This window comes from Eschrichtius robustus, chromosome 1, assembly GCF_028021215.1.
Source record: "Eschrichtius robustus isolate mEscRob2 chromosome 1, mEscRob2.pri, whole genome shotgun sequence".
Lineage (NCBI taxonomy): Eukaryota > Metazoa > Chordata > Mammalia > Artiodactyla > Eschrichtiidae > Eschrichtius > Eschrichtius robustus.
The window spans coordinates 85,552,844-85,571,774 of NC_090824.1; positions in this window are offsets into that span (position 1 = coordinate 85,552,844).

An 18,931-nucleotide genomic window follows, 5' to 3' on the forward strand; every position below is an offset into this window, starting at 1 on the left:
AATATTGTGGTGCTTAAAAAATTTGTACTATTTTTCTCTACACTGGAGAATCAGCCACATGTTATGTTGGTATTTTTTTAATAAAAAGTGATGAACATATAAAGAGAATCACTTTTTTTAATCAGGAAATCAAACAATTTTTAAAATAAAGCATCTGGTCCATCGGTTGATTTGCAACTGCTTTGCTATTTAAGTACAAAAACCTCCCTCACTTCTTTACTCTTGGGTCTGTCTTCTAAACTCCACCACTGGGTATTTTGTCCCTTAATTAAATTAACCCTGTATTCACATTCTAAAGGTGGTACTTGAAAAAGAAAACCCTCAATTCTTAATTCCCGCTGATGTAAGCACCATCCCCTCGGCTGCCTTTTTAGCATTATAAGTACAGAAAACAGAATCGGGTGAAAAATAAATGTGTTTACCTACCATCAAAACACCTTTCGAGTCCAATACACATTTTTGTTCTATTAATGCCAACACGAATATGCAGGCACGGTGGCAAGGGGTGCTTTAAAACATAGCTAGACAGACCGATTAAAACGCGTTGCTTTCTCTCTGCCAAATTCCTGCCTATGGGGAGCAATTAAATGTGCCGTCCGCACATTCAAATACTGAGTAAGAAGTGAATCTTATATCTCTGCCACTTAGACAAGTATAATTCCAGTGGAAAGATTTATCAACAACTCGCAGGCAATTTGGGGTTTGGTTTTGTTTGTCAAACAGCACAAGCCCTCACGCTGCATCTGGACTCTGTTACAAAGTCACACAGGGACAGGAACCACAGGAGAAGGGCGCTCATTATGGCCGATGAACAAGCAAATAAACCCAAACATCAAGGAGGCAGCTTTAAACAAATAAACCATTCTGTCCTAGACTGAACACACATAACATTAGCCAGGAATATAACTAAACAACAGAAGAGCTACTTTATTGTGGCTTCTTTGCAGTTAGAGAAGTCAAATGTAATTGCAGAAGCCTGTAATTGAAATTTTTTTAATGTGAATTTATTCCACCAATGCCACATGAAATCACCAAAGGTTTCCCGTATGACTTAAGACGCTAGCATTTAAGGATAGTTGAAAATAATAATAGGATTAAATATTTGTCAGAAAACAAAATGAATCTAGAAGATTCGTGCTGACATTTTTTTATTTTTAGGTTTTAAAATTTTTTTCTGCTCCATTGATTATTTCATGTCTGTAGGTTTGTGATTGCCAGAGAGACAAATGGTTGACGGCTGTTATTACACTGCCCCAGTTACGACACTTCCACCCCGACTGCCTGGCTTCAGTGATCTTTTGGGTATGACATTTCGGCTTTGGCCTGGGTCCTCGTCAGCCTCTGAGGCAGAGTCCAGGCAATAATCTTTCTGCGGACCTGACTAAATGCCTAGTTAACTACAAGGTTACTCACACTGGAGCAGGTCACAAAGAAACATTCAAGCCCCCAGATGTCTTTCTTCTTGCCTCAAATAAAGCAGATGTCTTAGATTTTGCAAGGCTGTGTGTAATCTATTTTGGCTTTGCAATTAAGAAACTATATATTTACGATGTCTTTGGACATTCTGTCCTTGTTGTTTCAAGGGGAATTTTTCTTTCAAGTACATATAAATCAAATAACATTTGAAACTTTGCAAGTATTGGAAGCTTCTTCACATAGATTTAGGATAAAACGTGGGAGGGCAAACTGTTTTCTACTTATCAGTTTATTCAGATCACAGATATCACAAGATTATCAAGTGCTGTGTTTTTAATAAAAGGTGAATCTGTTAATACTACTGAAATCACTGAGCATTTCTATTTTGAAATTTACTTTCTAGACTTACACGCAGATGAATTCACACTAGACTGAGAACTGGCAGACAGATTATAATATGCCAGAGCTTTGTTCTTAATGAATTTTGATGTTTCTGTTTCAATATATAAAAACATTTTCACATGATTGTAAAGAAATATCTTAGTTTCCTGGGAATAAGGAAAAATGAAGAATAAATAGCTACCTTAATTGACATTAAAAATATTTGAAAAAAACTCAATACTTATATAGGTTTCATGTATATACATACACTCATATGACAAATATATGGGTATCACATTCTAAAAAGATTTATATCAATTCAACTAATTTGATATGTCTTCACAGAATCTATCCAAAACCCACTTAGAAGTTTTTCTAAACATGTTTTTTCATTTCATTCTTTATTGGTTCCAAACATCACAGCCTAGCCGTTAAGTAACCACTGTCTTTAAAGCATTATAAATATTCATTTTTAGACAATAAAGTCTCTGAAAATCCTCTCAAAGAATTTCAAGCTATTGCAAATGGATAAATCACCGCACACCTAAGTCTGTATTTGCATTGTTAAATTATGTATGTATTGTAACTGTGGAGTCTTTTACTTCTATTATATCAAGGCATGTACCGGTATGTTTCCATGAATCTTTCCTTTAGGGCCAGCAGCATTATCACAATAAAGTCAAATATCCCATATGCTACTATAGGTGCTCCATTTTCACCTGGGAGGGCTCAGACAAAAAAACAAAATGTACCAGCCTGGGAGTCTGAATTCCTTTCACTTTGGTGGCTTATGACATCTTCTTTGTAGTAACTGAATTGCTCTTGTTCTGTGGATTAATTCCAGCAGACTTTCTCTTATTGGCATACAGGCAAAATTAAAAGCATTTTTGAAATAAACAATATATACGACGTTATCATCTCTTTTTTAGTTTTGTTTCTCTTTTTTCCCTAAAAGTGCACTGAAGTGCTTTATACCTTTTTCTAGACTGTAAATTTTAGGATAAAATAAAGTTTTAATAAAGAGAAGTTATGCCACCCTGATATGTCAACCACAATGGCTATAGTCATTCTTCTTCTTTAAATTTAAAACACTGCTAAAAGACAAGCTTATTAAAAGTTAAGATTTTAGCTAGTTTTTGTGAATTCATGTATATTTATGAGATTTATTTTGGGGGGTGGGGTTGTCTTTAATCTGAGGCAATCACTAAAGCATCAACTGAGATTTCTGGTTGTCTTCATAAATGTCTAATATTACAAAAGGCTGCTAGAAGAAACAAAATTTCCACCTAAAGAATTTGTATAAAATAAAATACCAAATTTGTATAAAATATAAAACTTATAAAATAAAATAATCTACATAGTTGTCCTTTAACATAATATACTTGAATCATCATTAAATTATTGGTAGAAAGAATTTTTTTCTTTTTTTTGTATTTATTGCCTTGTTTTTGTTTGGTTTCTGTTTTTATTTTTACTTTGTCTTTAAGTAAATGCATTGGAGGAATTTTTTATTTTATGTGACTACAGACTTGATTTTTACTTCTGGTGTTCTAAGAAATCAAAGGCGATTTAGAGTACAATAAAGAATAAAAATGTGATCAATTGAATAAAGTATTTTTGTGAAGTCTGAACAAAGTGGAAATCTGAATTGCAGCCCCAAGTATTTAAATAAGCTATTACAAAAGGAGTGCTAGAAACCATTATAGTGTGTGATTTCTTGTGAATAGTGGAAATGCTCTCTATCGGGTATTTTTGTTTAAATGGAATAAATGTTTGAGAGAGATGATGTTCAGCCATTGTAACCTTCCACACCACTAGTATTAGTACTGTTAAAATTTCATCTTTTGAAAAGGAGACATACACTAAAAAGAAATTCACAAAGTTATAAAAAGAAGTGCAATTTAAATCTATCCTCCATCTCCATCATTTGAGAGTGGATCATTTCTCCTATAAGGACACTGATGACGACCTTCAAGCACCCTTACCCTGAGAATTCTCCTGTCAGAGCTAAACAACATTACAGCACTCTTTCAGGATAGTATGTCTCCTCCAATTCAGAATGCCATGCATTGACAGCACTCTCAGAAGTTCTTAAAGAAATTAAAGACAGGTTTACTATAAATAGATTGCCAACGCCTTTATACTAATTGAATTTGCCATCTTCCAAAGATACTTTGGTATGGTTAGCTAAAGGGTAATACAATTTGACCACTATCCACTTAAAGTAATTTAAGTACAATCTGTGTTGCATAGAATTAAAATCATATTTGGTGACAATATTCATCAATAAGGACCATACCTAATCATACTGGATTGCTCCCAATTTCTCATTTGTAAATAGCATTTCCATCTAGGGTTGGAGGCTAGAGGAGGCATTTCAGATATTTCTCTGTTGGATTCTGTATTGCCATGGAAGTAGAAGGAGCGGTGGACATAGTTAAGGGGTTGGTAGAAGTCCTGAATCACCACTATGTGTGTCCAGACAAATCCTAGCATATCTGTGGATCTCAGTCACTTTTTATATAAAAAATGACTAGATGATCTAGAAGGTTCTCTACTCCCCTTCAATGATGTGTCCCATCTAAGTAAACATGAATAGGAAGATGTTTCCAGTGTACGATGTGAACTGTAAGCAGAGAAAATGTCATTATACAGCAGATCTTCAGAAACAGTGTTTTCCCAAGTCAGCGTGGCTCAGCCAGAGCCCAGTTTTGCCATCATATAAAAGGCTAAACATGCAAAGTTTTCATCTAACTGAATAGAAAAATACAAGGGTATTTAAGATTATTTTGATATTTCACCAGAACATTACCATTTTTAATTTATTATATTTTAAATAACTTCTAATAAGAAATTCTGCACAATTACTCAGATGGCTTGCAGAACTAAAACCAACCCCAGAAAATAAAATACAAATAAAAAGAGTCTTTTGTTGTTGCCATTGTTGTTCTAGTATTTTTGGTCCAAAACATAAAGTAAGGAATTGACAGGAATCTAAGTATTGACAGGAATCTCTTCTGAAGACCATAGTTGAGATACAAAGATACCTTTCCACGAGTGTTTTTTATTTGACTGTGTGGTGGGAAAATGCTAGCTACTGTTTACAGAGAATTTATGTGCTCATTCCCGGGATATGAATTATAAGAGAGAAGTAGTAAATGCATTATATGAGAGAAGTATTAAATTCCTCTTCTCACTTGCTAAGGAAATACCTGATTTCTGGAAGTTTATTCCTCTACTCACTATACCTGAGAAATCAGAGTGTGGGAACCCAAACAGTTTCACCCTGTGTGGGGCAAGGGGATCACTGCTGCCAAAAGTTAGAACTTGACTTCACAACCCATGTTTCTTTTTCTTCTTTTCTTTTTTAATTCTCCAGTTGCTGCCAAGAACCGTAAACCTCCCACAGCAACTCAGTGTTTTCATGAAAATAACAATGCTATTAGAACACAATAAATACATAAACAAATCAATAAAGGCAAAATGACAGAGTTTTGAATCATCATGTCTAGATGGCAGAAAAATGATCTCGTCCTCAAAACATATAAAACTATTTGAAGTTTGCAGGAAGAATTTTGTAGGTTTCTTTGAACTCTTTTTATGTAAAATTCTGTCCCTTAATAATGAAACTTATTAAAGATCAACATACATTTAGACAGAATGGTCAAATGTAAAACTGGCAAATCCTCATCATGGTTAGTCTTTATATCTGTGCGTGTTTACAACTGGCAACTAAACACAGGTTTAAAATTTTCTAACAAACATTATGGTTAAATTATCCCATTTATTATTATTTTGTGACAATCTGAAAATTAACTACAGGACGCACCCGGTTTCTTTCCCATTTCTCTAATTACGCGTGCAGTGATGCCTGTTTAGCATGCAGTGTCTGCTTGATCCTAACTTTCCAGGGGATTTCAGATGACTCTGTCAGCTACGCGACCAAGCTAGTTCAAAGAGAGCAAGAAGCACTTGCATCCAAATGGAATCTATATTTGGTAATTCTTAAAATACCATTTTTCCATGGTTCGTAGGGCACATTGCTTACTCAGATAATGCGCATGCCTTTCCTATGAGGTACTTTTTTGAAATGTGATCTTGGGTCACTTTATGTTAAACTTACTTACTCTACACATAGGATGAGTAATGCCAGATAAAGTACTGTCATTAAAAGCATTTTTATTAAGGGGATTGGGAGAGAAACCCTTTAAGCAGTATTATCGAGCTCTTTGTTGAACCAGGTGGGACATCCATATGAATAGAATCTCTTCAAACCTAGACCTCAGCCACAGTACACCTGGCCTATGTTTGAAAAAGAAAGTCACTCTTGTTTGGCTACACAGTAGGCTACAAAGAGCCAAGACAACCTTAATTTATCCATTAAGAATAGAGGCCCATATTTAAGAGTCATCAGCAATAAAGGAAAATACACTGGATCATTTCAAGTGCATGCTAATCATTTAATGTAATAAATGGAACAACTCTAATTATCTCCCGAGGAAATGATTTCACACTAAAACAATGGGAATGAAGAGGTTACTTCAGGAGCATAATACACAGCTGAAAATTACTCATGTGAATCTGGAGAAGATTCCTCTTGCATTTAAAAGAAAGAGAGAGAACTTTTCCACCACTACTCCTAATTCAGTGCCTCCCTAATTCTGTGGGATATGGTAAATGGGGTTAAAAATATTTAGTACCAAGCCCGTGGTGCTCTTGTTTATAACCCCAAGCAAGCTCCCACCAGGCTCAAGATCAGGGTCCATCAAAACTGCTTCGAAAGCTGCTCCCTAATAAGAGGGTATCTGACTCAAATGCAGCAAAACAAATAAATTAGTCTACAGACCACTGTAGCCTCGCCACTTCCCGTTCCTCTCCTCCCTAAAAATCATCAGTTTGCCACCTACACTAGCCATTACAAAAGGAAATCCAGTGAGATGCTTGAAACTTTCTTTTAATGTTTCGATCTGTTGTGACCAACATTTTTTTTATTTTAAAAATCGTTTTTTTAAGTTATTTCTGCTTAGGTGTGTGTTTCACTTTCTTTTAACATCGCAAAATTGAGGTTACAAAATGTAATGGAGGATTTGTGGAAGAATAAAAGGTTTAATGATGTGATCAGTTCCCTTGCAAAAGCCAGGTTTCACCATAAGCTTTAAATGGTTTGCTAAATTCCATATTTCTGTTGCCTCGTTGTTCTGTTTCTTTTGATGAGACAAACAAAATGAGCACTATCTTCTTAGGCACTTAAAAAAATATTCACATTAAATAGAATAACTGCAGTGGATGGGCATACAACCCCTCAACACTAGGTAACAATGATTTTGATTTCTTTCAGATCCTACCCTTAAGTAGTCATAATCTAAAAAACAAAAACAAAAATAGATAATAGGGACATAATATTTGAATAATCCTTCCTCCAATCTCCCATTGCTTTGATTCAGGGGATGAAGAGCAGATTAGAAAAATTCTGCTCTTCAGAAATAGCAAAGAATTAGGGAACTGTATCTGTTTAAGTTCTACATATAACCTAAGACACTCTAAGTACATATTTATCAATGTGAAAACAGTAAGTGTAAATAAATTCACAAACTTTGTTTCTGTTTTGGTTATATTCAAAGGCATGTTGAATAAAGAATCAAATCGTTGCTAGATTAAAATTAGTAAACAAATTAGAGAACATAAAACAACTACACAAAACAGAAACAACCCAGTGCAATACTGATTAATTCTCTAATCAGTGTAAAAAGCATAAGTGGAAATCATAATTTTGAGGGAGCAGATTTGCATTTATTTAAAACTGACATCTATATTACATGAGAGGGAATGCTTTGGCTTTCTTTTTACCTTAGGATCATTGCTCTCTGTGTACATGAAAACAACTGACATCAGATATGAAGTTAATTGGAATCAACTGTGCCCGTCTTTACAAGCACATACCGGAATGTGTACCACTCAGGCGCGGCTTACCATAATATTCTCTACGGAATAGTTGACCACAGGATTCTCATTCACAAACAGCCAGGTTAAACAGTTAAATGCTAGCAAATCCTGCATAGCCCTGTGGGAAATTTCACTTTAATCCCGAACTTATAAGAGGACAATCAAAGCCCAAAGCCTGGTAACAAATCTGATCCTCTGTTGCAATCTGCATCCTCATGGGAAGGAGAGAGGTGCTCTCTGTACAAGCCCGAGATGGATAAATACCTAAATGATGAGATAGATGGGGAATGCAGAAGAGGCGTCTGGCCTCAGCCATTCGCTTCCAATTCCATATTACACTGTGAGAGGCAATTCTTGTGCAGCTCAGGAGCAGCCAGTCCTGATTACTAGAAGTTGAAGTGTGGCTTAAGGAATGATTAATGACAGTGTCGGGAGAAAAACAAAGCACAATGAGAGTTATCTCTAATCCACCTGCTTGCAGATGGTATAGTAAGGGAATGAAAATGGCCCCGGTGAGCCCTGATGATAAAAAAATCAAACTAGAAACGTGCAAAGCTGTAGATATGTATTAATCTGATATATAAAAACTAGGCCTTAGCTTGAATAAAGCATTAGGCATGAATGGAGCCCCATAAGTGATAGATACTGGGCCATAGTGGACTTCACATTGTCTGTATTTTTTAAATCAAACACAACTGTTCCCTTCAGTATTGCCTTTGACATTAATAGGTTGGTATTTGAAAAGTCACAGTTCACTAGATGAGCAGGCTTGTGAGGGCAAGCTCATTAAACAAACCCCCTTTTCTTGTTGTTCTTAAAAAATATGGTGACACCATACCACCACCTTGTGGTTTCTTTGTGCATGTACATGCCACCCCCAGAGAGAGGTCTAAAATTCAATCACATTTTCCAAATATATAAATCCAGGTGGAACGTAATTATAAAATCAATAGTGTATTTTATAAGCAAGCCCATTTATGAACAGCTTTCACCTAAGACAACACATTGCCGATATGATCACTGGAGTTTCATAATGTATTTTTGAATTCAATATGAGGTCTCAGCCTGGTCATTCCATTTATATCTGTTCTAATTTCAGGCCACCAGTGCAATGAAGATCAGAAGACATCAACTATCCATCTGAATAGAATGAACAAAAGCCTCTTACCCACTGTTCCCCTCCAAGTAGCCACTGATTTCCGAAATTTGACATAGCTAAGTAATGACACTTTAAGCTTTTCATAATTTCTCTATGTGTGGAAAAGACTGTAGAAAAATGAAATGTATACGTGCTTTATTCTAAAACAAAGGCTGTTTTTGTCCATGTCCCCAGATATATATCAACAGAACTCTAAGGACCTTTATAAGCTGAATTTTCATGTTCAGACATTTTGGTGGTTCACCATGCATTAGCCTTTTGATAGAAACTTAATTCCATGGATGCGACAGCATTTACTAATTCCATTTGGGATGCAGTCACTCCTGTTAGAAGGTAATGATGGATGATTCCCTGATCCATGTGGCCTCTAGAGACCAACTTATTCCCAGGTTTGGGAAAGCCGATTCTGCTTTTGTCCAAAATGCTAAATGCCTATTGCATTCTCTCCCCTTTAAACTAACTAGCAACAAGTTAAATGCTAATTCATATTTCATGCAAGTTTTTTAATATTGAAAGTCTAATGAAGATTTAGTGTTCCGTTTTTTAACCAGGCTGACATTACTGTTGAAAGAAAGCAAATACATTATTTTAATTAATATCAATTCATAAGTGCTCCTGATTTATATATTAAACAAAGAGAGAAAGTGTCTTGTCATACACTACAATTGATTCTGTATTCACCCATCATTTACTCAGAGCCCGTTTCCCCCCTTCTTCCATGGGAAATGCATGATGGAAGCTGCCATGTAGAATTGTGTGTCTCGCAGGCGCAGTTAATGCCGTTCTGTGATCACCTCGCCCCTTATTTCCTTATGACGAGCTTCAAGTCAGTTCTAGCCAACTGTGCTTGTCTCCCTCTGACATCTTCCACTATCAAATAAGCAGCCTCTATTGTTTTAAGCTTAATGCCTTTGTGTATGGCGTAGCCTTCCAATAATCGCAGAGAGCCTGACAGTATGTGTGTTATAAAGGCATAATGTTAGGCCAAAGGAGGTAATTAATAACAGCAGTTTAATGCAGCTGGGAACAAGAATTGCCTTACAAACCAAAACATCTTCAGCCATTTAGCCAAGTACAGAATTAGCAAGATGACAAGGACCTGAACGGAGAAACAAATGCCGTGCCGTACGTATAAGGACACAGTAGGCAGTTAGGAAAATTCCAGAATTTTGGAAGATGCTCTGATCCCATCAGACCATCATTAAATTGAACAATTATCAACTAAGTTCTGTGGGATTTGTCTTTTTCCCTTCAGTTCTCTCAACTGCTGCAAACTGTCTTCTGCAAAGCCATGTTTTCCTCCTGTTTAATCTCTACCCCAAAGTGCAAGGCTCTCATCTTACTTGCTTACCTCTCCCCCATCCCACGCCCACATATACACTCTGAAAGTTATGTCAATTTCTAAAGAAACATAAATTTTAAAAAAAAAGGAGACACTAGGGCATTTTACATTCTCTGCTTTGAATAAAAAATATTTTTCTCTGAGATATACTGCTACATGCCTGCCCCAGAAAGACCCCAGAGATAAAGACAGAGCCCAGAAGATATGCAGTAGGTGGGCCAGTGGGAGGAGCAGGAGCCCCAGTACTTATGTAGAAATGCTTTTAAGCCAAAGAAAGGATTTTATTTCTTCTTAATTGTTGGGCTGTGGTACAATCCAGTAATTATTTTGTCCCCAGTACCTCGACAAATAAAAAACCACTTCCCTTACTGCTTTATGCCTGAATCACGCTAACCCATAATGCTGACTGCTGTTTCTGGGGAGAAAACATTCCAAAGCCCCAAGTCAAGATATTAACCCCACTCCATTTTTAAGAGAAAAATAAATCATTTGCCAAGAGCAAGACATCTGGGACCAAGAGAGAAGACCTGACCCGGAATACCAGCCAAATTCCTCTCCAGCTAAACCCAGTCCCTTTATTCAACTAGTTTAAATCTCAAGGTATGTTTGTCTTTCTGGACTGGACTGAGGCTCCATCTCTGGCAGTGGAATGGCTTCCTCCCCCAACTTCCTGAAAGGTAGAAATGGCATGAGTGTTCCATGTACATATGTATTGCTCTACAGGGTCAGCTAGGACTTCAAAAGATGTTTCAGAAATCAACATGCAAAGAGAAGCTCCACCCCAAAAGGAATGCAAGTTACATTCATGCTCTACAAAATCAGGCCTCTCCCAATTCATTTACCCTGCTGGCATGATTATTTATCTGGCATTACAGTGCAGCAGCAACCCAGAGAGTTGCTTTGTAGTTACTCTGTTACCACTCTTGTTTTACAGTAACTCTGTAAATAACTTGTGTCACTATTCTATGTCCCATTTCCAGATGGAAGATAAGACGTTATTTCTGCTTCAGTGAAAAATCTTAACAGCTGATATAAGAAGGTGTTCAGATTCCTATCTAAATTACATGACAAACATTCTGCATTAGCATTGTTAGGCGGAATATTTATCTACAACCTGAATATATTTCCAAGATATCAAATGATGACTTATAAGCCATCTCCTACGATGTGATGTGCAAACCTAGAGCAATATAAGAAAAATTTTAAAAGCACCTCCACTGAAGACCTTAGCTTAGAAAACCCATTTCAACATTGTTCTATTTACCTTAATTAGCACAAATCCTAGCCATATTTGTTTATAACGCTGTGAAAGTGACTACATGAAACAGTTATGAAGCTGTCTAGAAGGCCACTGGGTATGCAAGGAGAACTACACAGTCATTACTACCCAGTAGAGGGCAAACACATTGTATTTTATTGCTAATTTGGACCAAAGCCCCGTAATTTGGTGTTTAAAGATTGTGCATGCGTTATGAGCATACAGTTGTTGAATTAATGTACCATGGTATGTTTTTAGCATCTGTGGATGTTTTAATTGAATAACAGTCTCCTTTCTTTATAGCTTAATGAAATGTATTGTGTATTTGGGAATTCGAGCAAGGTATACTATTTGGAAGAAATCACAAAAGAATTTGCTTGTGCTGTCTAGAACTCCCACACCCGGCTAGAAACTGGAAGGGGAAAAGAAATTAAAACCAAAAAACTACATTCAGGTGGACAAATGCTTTTTATTTTTTATTTTTCATCTGATCTTCAGCCTCCTTTGTTAAGAATGAAGCTCTATGCATCCTCCACCCCACCCTAAGGTTTTCTCTCTCCCCAAGTGGAAGGCAGTTTGGGCCAGTGTGTTGTGTTATTCCATTAGTTTATGTTTTAAGACTAAGAAGAGATATTTCTGTGTTATAAATTATTTATAAACACAAGAACAAAGGGAGGCTGTCAGAGCTGCTGCTACTTTGAGAAAATAAAAAAGAAATGATGAATTTATGGAGAATCCAATTTGATAAAGAGGGAGGAGATGCAACTGCTAATTATTAACATCCATCTGCAGACAGAGACCTGAGAGCAGAAAATTAGATGGATACATTTACATCTGTCTATCACCAAAAGAAATCTCACTAATGGTATTCCTCACTGTCACCAAACTCTCCCCATCCAGCTTAGAGAGCCTTGGAGACATGTGAAGATATTTTAATCAACAGTAGAGCAAGGAAAAGAGGCAAAGAACTTCAGAAATGGACATTCAAAAACAACTTCATTTCCTTCTGTACTCTTTCTTCCTTTCTCAAAAACATAAATTAAAAAAAAAAAATTTAAGTGGCATAGCCTTTATCTTTGTACCTAGTTGATACGGGAGCCAGCAAGTTTTGAAAACTTTTCTGTTTAAGCAGCTGCAAGCCACTCCCTCACTGATATCAAGCACAGTGTGGAGGCAAAGGCACAACGAAGAATGTCCAGCAAAGAAAAAAAAAATGGTTTATGATGTGAGAAATATATATATTTTTTTAATATTGTCACTGAGCCTACCTCTTGTCTCCTGGACATTGCTTTCATCACAGGAGGGAACTGAAAATGGGATGCTTTTTGAAAACTCACGATCCTGGGCCACTGCCTTTCTTTCTTGAAAGGAGCAGAGGGGAAGGATAAATATATCAAGAATTTGTCAAAGAAAAAGAAATGCTCTGTGCCTGTGTGCATCTTGCTGATGAGGGGGGAAATCAGCTCTTTTTCTTGAACATTAAGTCTATAGATCCTTGAAAGAGGTTGCAATTTCAACTTTGCCCTTGTCATCTTATTTTCAGTAGCAAGGTCATCTATACTGGGAAGTTTCAATTCACCTTTGAAAAATTTAGGGCACTATTTTTATCTGTCACCCTTCTACACACAAGCCTTGGGCTGGTTCCCATATCTGCTATTCATAGATTTGGCCGTTTTCAGCCTGGATTTTTGATGTGTTGTCCATCATGTGATTTTTCCCAGTTGGTCTGAATTAGCCAGACAGGGTATGGGAAGAGGGTTTTTTCCAATTCTCTTACTTTGTCACATATTTTTAAATCAGGCAGGAGGAAAGAGTGCTGTGGCTCTTTTCAAAATTTTGGAGATGCTACTTTATTTATAGTTTTTTGTACTGTGGAGACTTTTGTAAAGTAAGACTTTCTGACAACATCACAAACCAAATTTGTTTTTTCTTTAAACATTATTGTGTTTTTAATTAAAATCTTACCAGTAAATAAAGCTGCTTTACAAATTTTTACGAGCTTACTTAAAGAATCTGGGAAACGTGAATTTAAGAAAATGGGAATGACTACCCATTCCAAAGATTTCTATAAATGTTTCATTTAGTATTTTGTGCTGGAAATAATGACTATCCACAGGAAGAAGACTAATATCAGAGACAAAGACCCAAAAAAAAAAAAAAAAGCTGACCATAACTTGTGCCCTTTATGCATGGACACTACCCCCCAAGAAAATGGGACAGGTGAAGAGACTGGTCTATATTTTGCAATTATCTACAAAATTGATTTTGATCAAATTTTCAAACATTGTATAATAATCTATAAAATAGAGATGTTTAAAAAGTATTTTCCCTCAGGTTCAGTTATCAGTAAAGTCATTTGTTTTTACCAGGGAAGTTAAATGTTGGAAACAAGCCTGCAAAGCTTTAAAGCCATGGATTTAATGGGGTCACATGTGGTGAATTGGAATAGATGGGCTTGTTTTTAATAACAATATTGTTAGAAAGGTACAGAGAGGTCAGCCAATAAATCAATCTATAGAAAACTTTTGAGAATTGTTTAGTTCTAATTCTTTCCCAAATACTTTTCATTTATTATCTGGAATGTGTATAGCGATAATATAGAAATTGCAGAAGTAGCTTTTCCAACATGGTTTACCAAATGTCAGAGTTAGATCGGGGAGCTTGGGGACCAGAGGCTCATGAAAAGCTGTAGATTGGAGGGACCAGTGTAGGAACACATGGGATGGAGAAGCGGCTCACAATGGGAGACCTATTCGTGTCTGGAATACAAACCCTGCCTTCCAAAGAAGCACAGTCCCTGTTCTCCAAACTTGTAAAATTTTGACAAAGAAGGAGAAAATAACTGAGATATGGGGGAGCTGGGCAAGAAATGAAAGGAACAAAAGTAGATTAGGAGATGAGCACTGACGAAGGAAAGATGACTGTGTGGGGTCAGTGCCCTGAAACATGGCCATTGAATCCAGTATCCCTTTATCTAGAAAGCAAATGTCCAGAGGCATATCTCTAGCTCTCATGTGAAGTTCAGATACTGGAGTTCTGATAATACCTCCTTGAGCTTAAAGACAAGCAAGAGATCCTGGTGGAAAAGAAGGGATGTTGACCTGAGAAGCAGGAAACTTGCTCCCCCACTAATCCTCTTGTGACATGAGCAAAACACTACACATTTCTAGGCCTCCATTTCTTCATCATCTGTGTAAAAAATTTAATAAGAGGCTTCTTGTAAGAGTCTTATTACTGGGGGCTGCATTCAGGTGATGAAGGAAAAAAGCGAAGAAAAATCAATGGCATTAGCTCTTATAATTGTATGTTCTTAGGATTTAGACTAAAAATAACATATTCTCTCTCTCTCTCTCTCTCTCTCCATACACATGTACACTTGAAAACTAACCTGCACAGACTTCTTTTTGGTATTATTTATACCATATATTACAGAAAGGTAATTTTTCAATTTTTCCCTTTTTTTCTTATCTAGACACATTTCATAAAATAAAATCACATTCAAAGACTGACAATAAACAAATTCTCCACCAAGTTTCCTTCATCTAATTTTGAGAGACCCAATCAGTTTTTTCAACAACTGAACTGTAGGTCTGCAGAAGGCACTGAATTCTCAGTATAGTAGACAGCATGATAAATGATTGATGAAGGTACTCTGAGTCTCGACGATGGAACTGATAGAAAGGGAAATGCACGTTCTTGTAAAGAATAATTTCTACAAATTTATGGGAATTAATATTAAGATAATAAGATAAGTTTGTTAAGCCTTCCATCTAAAAACCTTATTCAAAAATTACTATCATTTCATCTTTACATGTGCTTCTCTCTCAGGCCACACATTAAGCTTATTCACTCCACATCTCCAGCACCCATTTCTTTGTTCACACTAGTCCCTACACCCACAGTGTTCTTCACTGATTCTCCTTTTCCCCACATCCAGATCATTTCGCCCCTTGGGCCCAGCTCCCATATAGGGTAAACATATCTCTTGTTTCTCCCAGGACAGTTCTAATTTATACCTATTGGCTCAGTATAAATATTAATGGATCTCCCTTTTGCTTCCTAGTTTAGACAGTAAATTCCATAGTCACTGTGTCAGTTATCAACTTACTGCTTTCGGGCTCCAAATATACACTTTTTTGCTCTGATTTGTGACACTGGAGCTGGACCCTGTAAACGTTCTCCTTTACCAGATGCCACAGTATTAGGTCTTGTCAGCAGAAGACACTAGAGAGATAAGACCAAATGACCACTCTTTCTGATTCTGGTTTCCTCCTTCTTTCTCCCACCACAGTGGCCAGCAGGTGGCTTTCTGGCCAGTGGCGTGCAGCACCCAGAAGCAGACATCCTCCAGCAGGTTCCATCCACACCCACACAGGTGGCTTCTCTGTGAGTTCTGCTAGCACCCAAAACACTGTTTCCTGCTCACCAACACCTCGGCAAACTTCTCTGTCATTTCGGGGGGAAGGGGGCAAAAGAAGAGTTCACGAATCCAGTTTCTAGCTCTTCCAAGAAAAGCATAAAATAACGCAGTAGACAAGCTTCTAACTGCTCCCACCCTAGAAAATTTGTACTGGAGTTGACAAAGGTAAAGGAAAAGTCTAAGATACAATACTACAATAAGACATATTAATAAAATAACACCCCCCTGGACTCAGGAAATGTAATGTGTGGTTTTTTTTAAATACGTGTTTATAATGATACAAAAACCTAGAATACAGAATCAAAGCTATCTGATGAACTCAAGGAGAAACTTTCCTAGAGTGTGGAATTACAAATACATATGCTTGTTTGGCCAACTGATTGTACAGTAGACCTCCTTATCCTCGGGGGATACGTTCCAAGACTCACAGTGGATGCCTGAAACCACAGATAGTACCAAGCCCTACATATATACTATTTTTTTTCCTAAATACACATACCTATGATAAAGTTTAATCTATAAATTAGGCATAGTAAGAGATTGACAATAATTAGTAATAAAACAGAACAATTATAACAATATACTGTCAAAAAAAATTATGTAAATGTGGTCTCTATTTCCCCCCGCACCCCCCTCTCAAAATACAGCTGACCCTTGAACAACATGGGTTTGAACTGCATGGGTCCACTGGTGACACAGACTGTTTTTAATAAATATACTGGAAAATTTTTTGAAGATTTTCAACAATTTGAAAAACCTCACAGATGAACCACATAGTTTAGAAACACTAAAAAAAAATTAAGAAAAATTAGGTATGTCATGAATATATAAGATATATGTAGATATACATATAACATACAAAATATGTGTTAATCAGCAGTTTATATTATCAGTAAGGCTTTTGTTCAACAGTAGGCTACTAGTAAAATTTGGGGGGAGTCAAAGTTATATATGAATTTTCAACTGCATGGGGGGTCTGCACCCCTAACCCCCGTGTTGTTCAAGGGTCAACTGTACCTTAAAAACTTAATGCTTTTTCCATCTTAACTAAGCACTTATCACACACTGTGGCTGTAACTTCTGCAGTTTGAGGTGCAACATCAATACTAATACAAATTTCTTTTTCCTTCTTCATAATTTCATGGATAGAAGATTCATTCCTACTGTAGATCTTAGCAACCTCAGTATAGGATTTCTTTTATTTTCTTAATAAGTCAAGAACTTTCACCTTTTCACTTACAGGAAGCCAGCATCACGACCCTTGTGCTTTGGGGCCACTATTAAGTAAAATAAGAGTGACTTAAACACAAGTACTGAATATCAGGACAGTCAGTCAGATAACTGAAAGGGCTGCTAAGTGACTAATGGGTAGGTTACAATGGACAAAGGGATTATTCACGTCCTGTGCAGGAAGGAATGGGACAACAAGGTTTCATCACCCTACTCGGAACATCATGCAATTTAAAACTTATGAATTTTCTGTTTTCAGACCACTGTTGACCACAGGTAACTGAAACCACAGAAAGTAAAACTACAGATAAGGGAGACTATAATACATGTTTTTAAACCATGGTATTGTAATTTCCCTTAAGATAGAGCTGGCATTTTAGCTTGATGATTTGCACCTAGTATTTGATAAGAAAATATTGATTGGAGAAGAGGCATGCCAAATAGCACTAAAATTTGGTAAGAGGGGAATCTTCCAGTTTTCAATCTCAAACTTTTTTTAAAGTCAAATTCTTACCAATAAATTCATAAGAAGAAGTGTGAATCCTAATGGTTCTCTGAAGAGATGTGATCTCAACAAAGTATCTCAGCTAAGTCTAAAGTGGACAATGGTAGATGATGTTACTCTTCTATCAAATATTCCAGTTCTCCTTCTGTGGTCCCCCAACCCCTCACCTTGTTGACAAGCTTTGACATGTGACTTGCTTGGGACATATGTAGGTAAGCAGGAGAAATGTATCACTTCCAAGCCAAGACAAGCCTTTCAGAGTGAGTATGTGATTGGCCATTCCTTCTTTCCCTACCCCATAAAACTAGCCACATATCCACCACAGTTCTGCCTTTAGCCTGGGTCCCAAAGTGAGACAACATGGAACAGTTAACCCACAATGGACATGCAAAAAAATGTCTTTTTGCTTATAAGCCATGGAAAATTTCAAGTTGTTACCACAGCATTTTTTCTAACTAATTTCAAACAGCAGTAGATAATTGGAATTGAGGTAAGAAGAAGATATACTTAAAATAAACAGATAAACAGCCTGAATGACAGGGAGAAGAGTGGAGCCCAGGGAGATCATGCCAAGAACATCTTCACAACACAACACAAATCCAGGCACCCTGTTTTCAATGATTTTACCCTGGCTTCTAAATTACTATTCATTATTACATATTTGGGAACCCTCCATTCCTCCATTAATTAGAGTTAATTAAAGCACAAAATGTTTTATATTCTTTATATAAGCCAAATATGGAAGGGATAGATATACACTAACAAGAGAACTAAGGTTGGGGGGGACCTTCAAGATGGCGGAGGAGTAAGACGTGGAGATCACCTTCCTCCCCACAAATACATCAAAAATACATCTACATGTGGAACAGCTCCTACAGAACACCCACTGAATTCTGGAAGAAGACCTCAGACTTCCCAAAAGGCAAGAAACTCCCCATGTACCTGGGTAGGGCAAAAGCAAAAAAAAAAAAAAAACAGAGACAAAAGAATAGAGATAGGACCTGCACTTCTGGGAGGGAGCTGTGAAGGAGGAAAAGTTTCCACACACTAGGAAGCCCCTTCACTGGTGGAGACAGGGGTGGCGGGGGGAAGCTTCTGAGCCACGGAGGAGAGCGCAGCAACGGGGTGCAGAGGGCAAAACGGAGAGATTCCCACACAGAGGATCTGTGCGGACCGGCACTCACCAGCCTGAGAGGCTTGTCTGCTCACCCACCGGGGCAAGTGGGGGCTGGGAGCGGAGGCTTGGGCTTTGGAGGTCAGATCCCAGGGAGAGGACT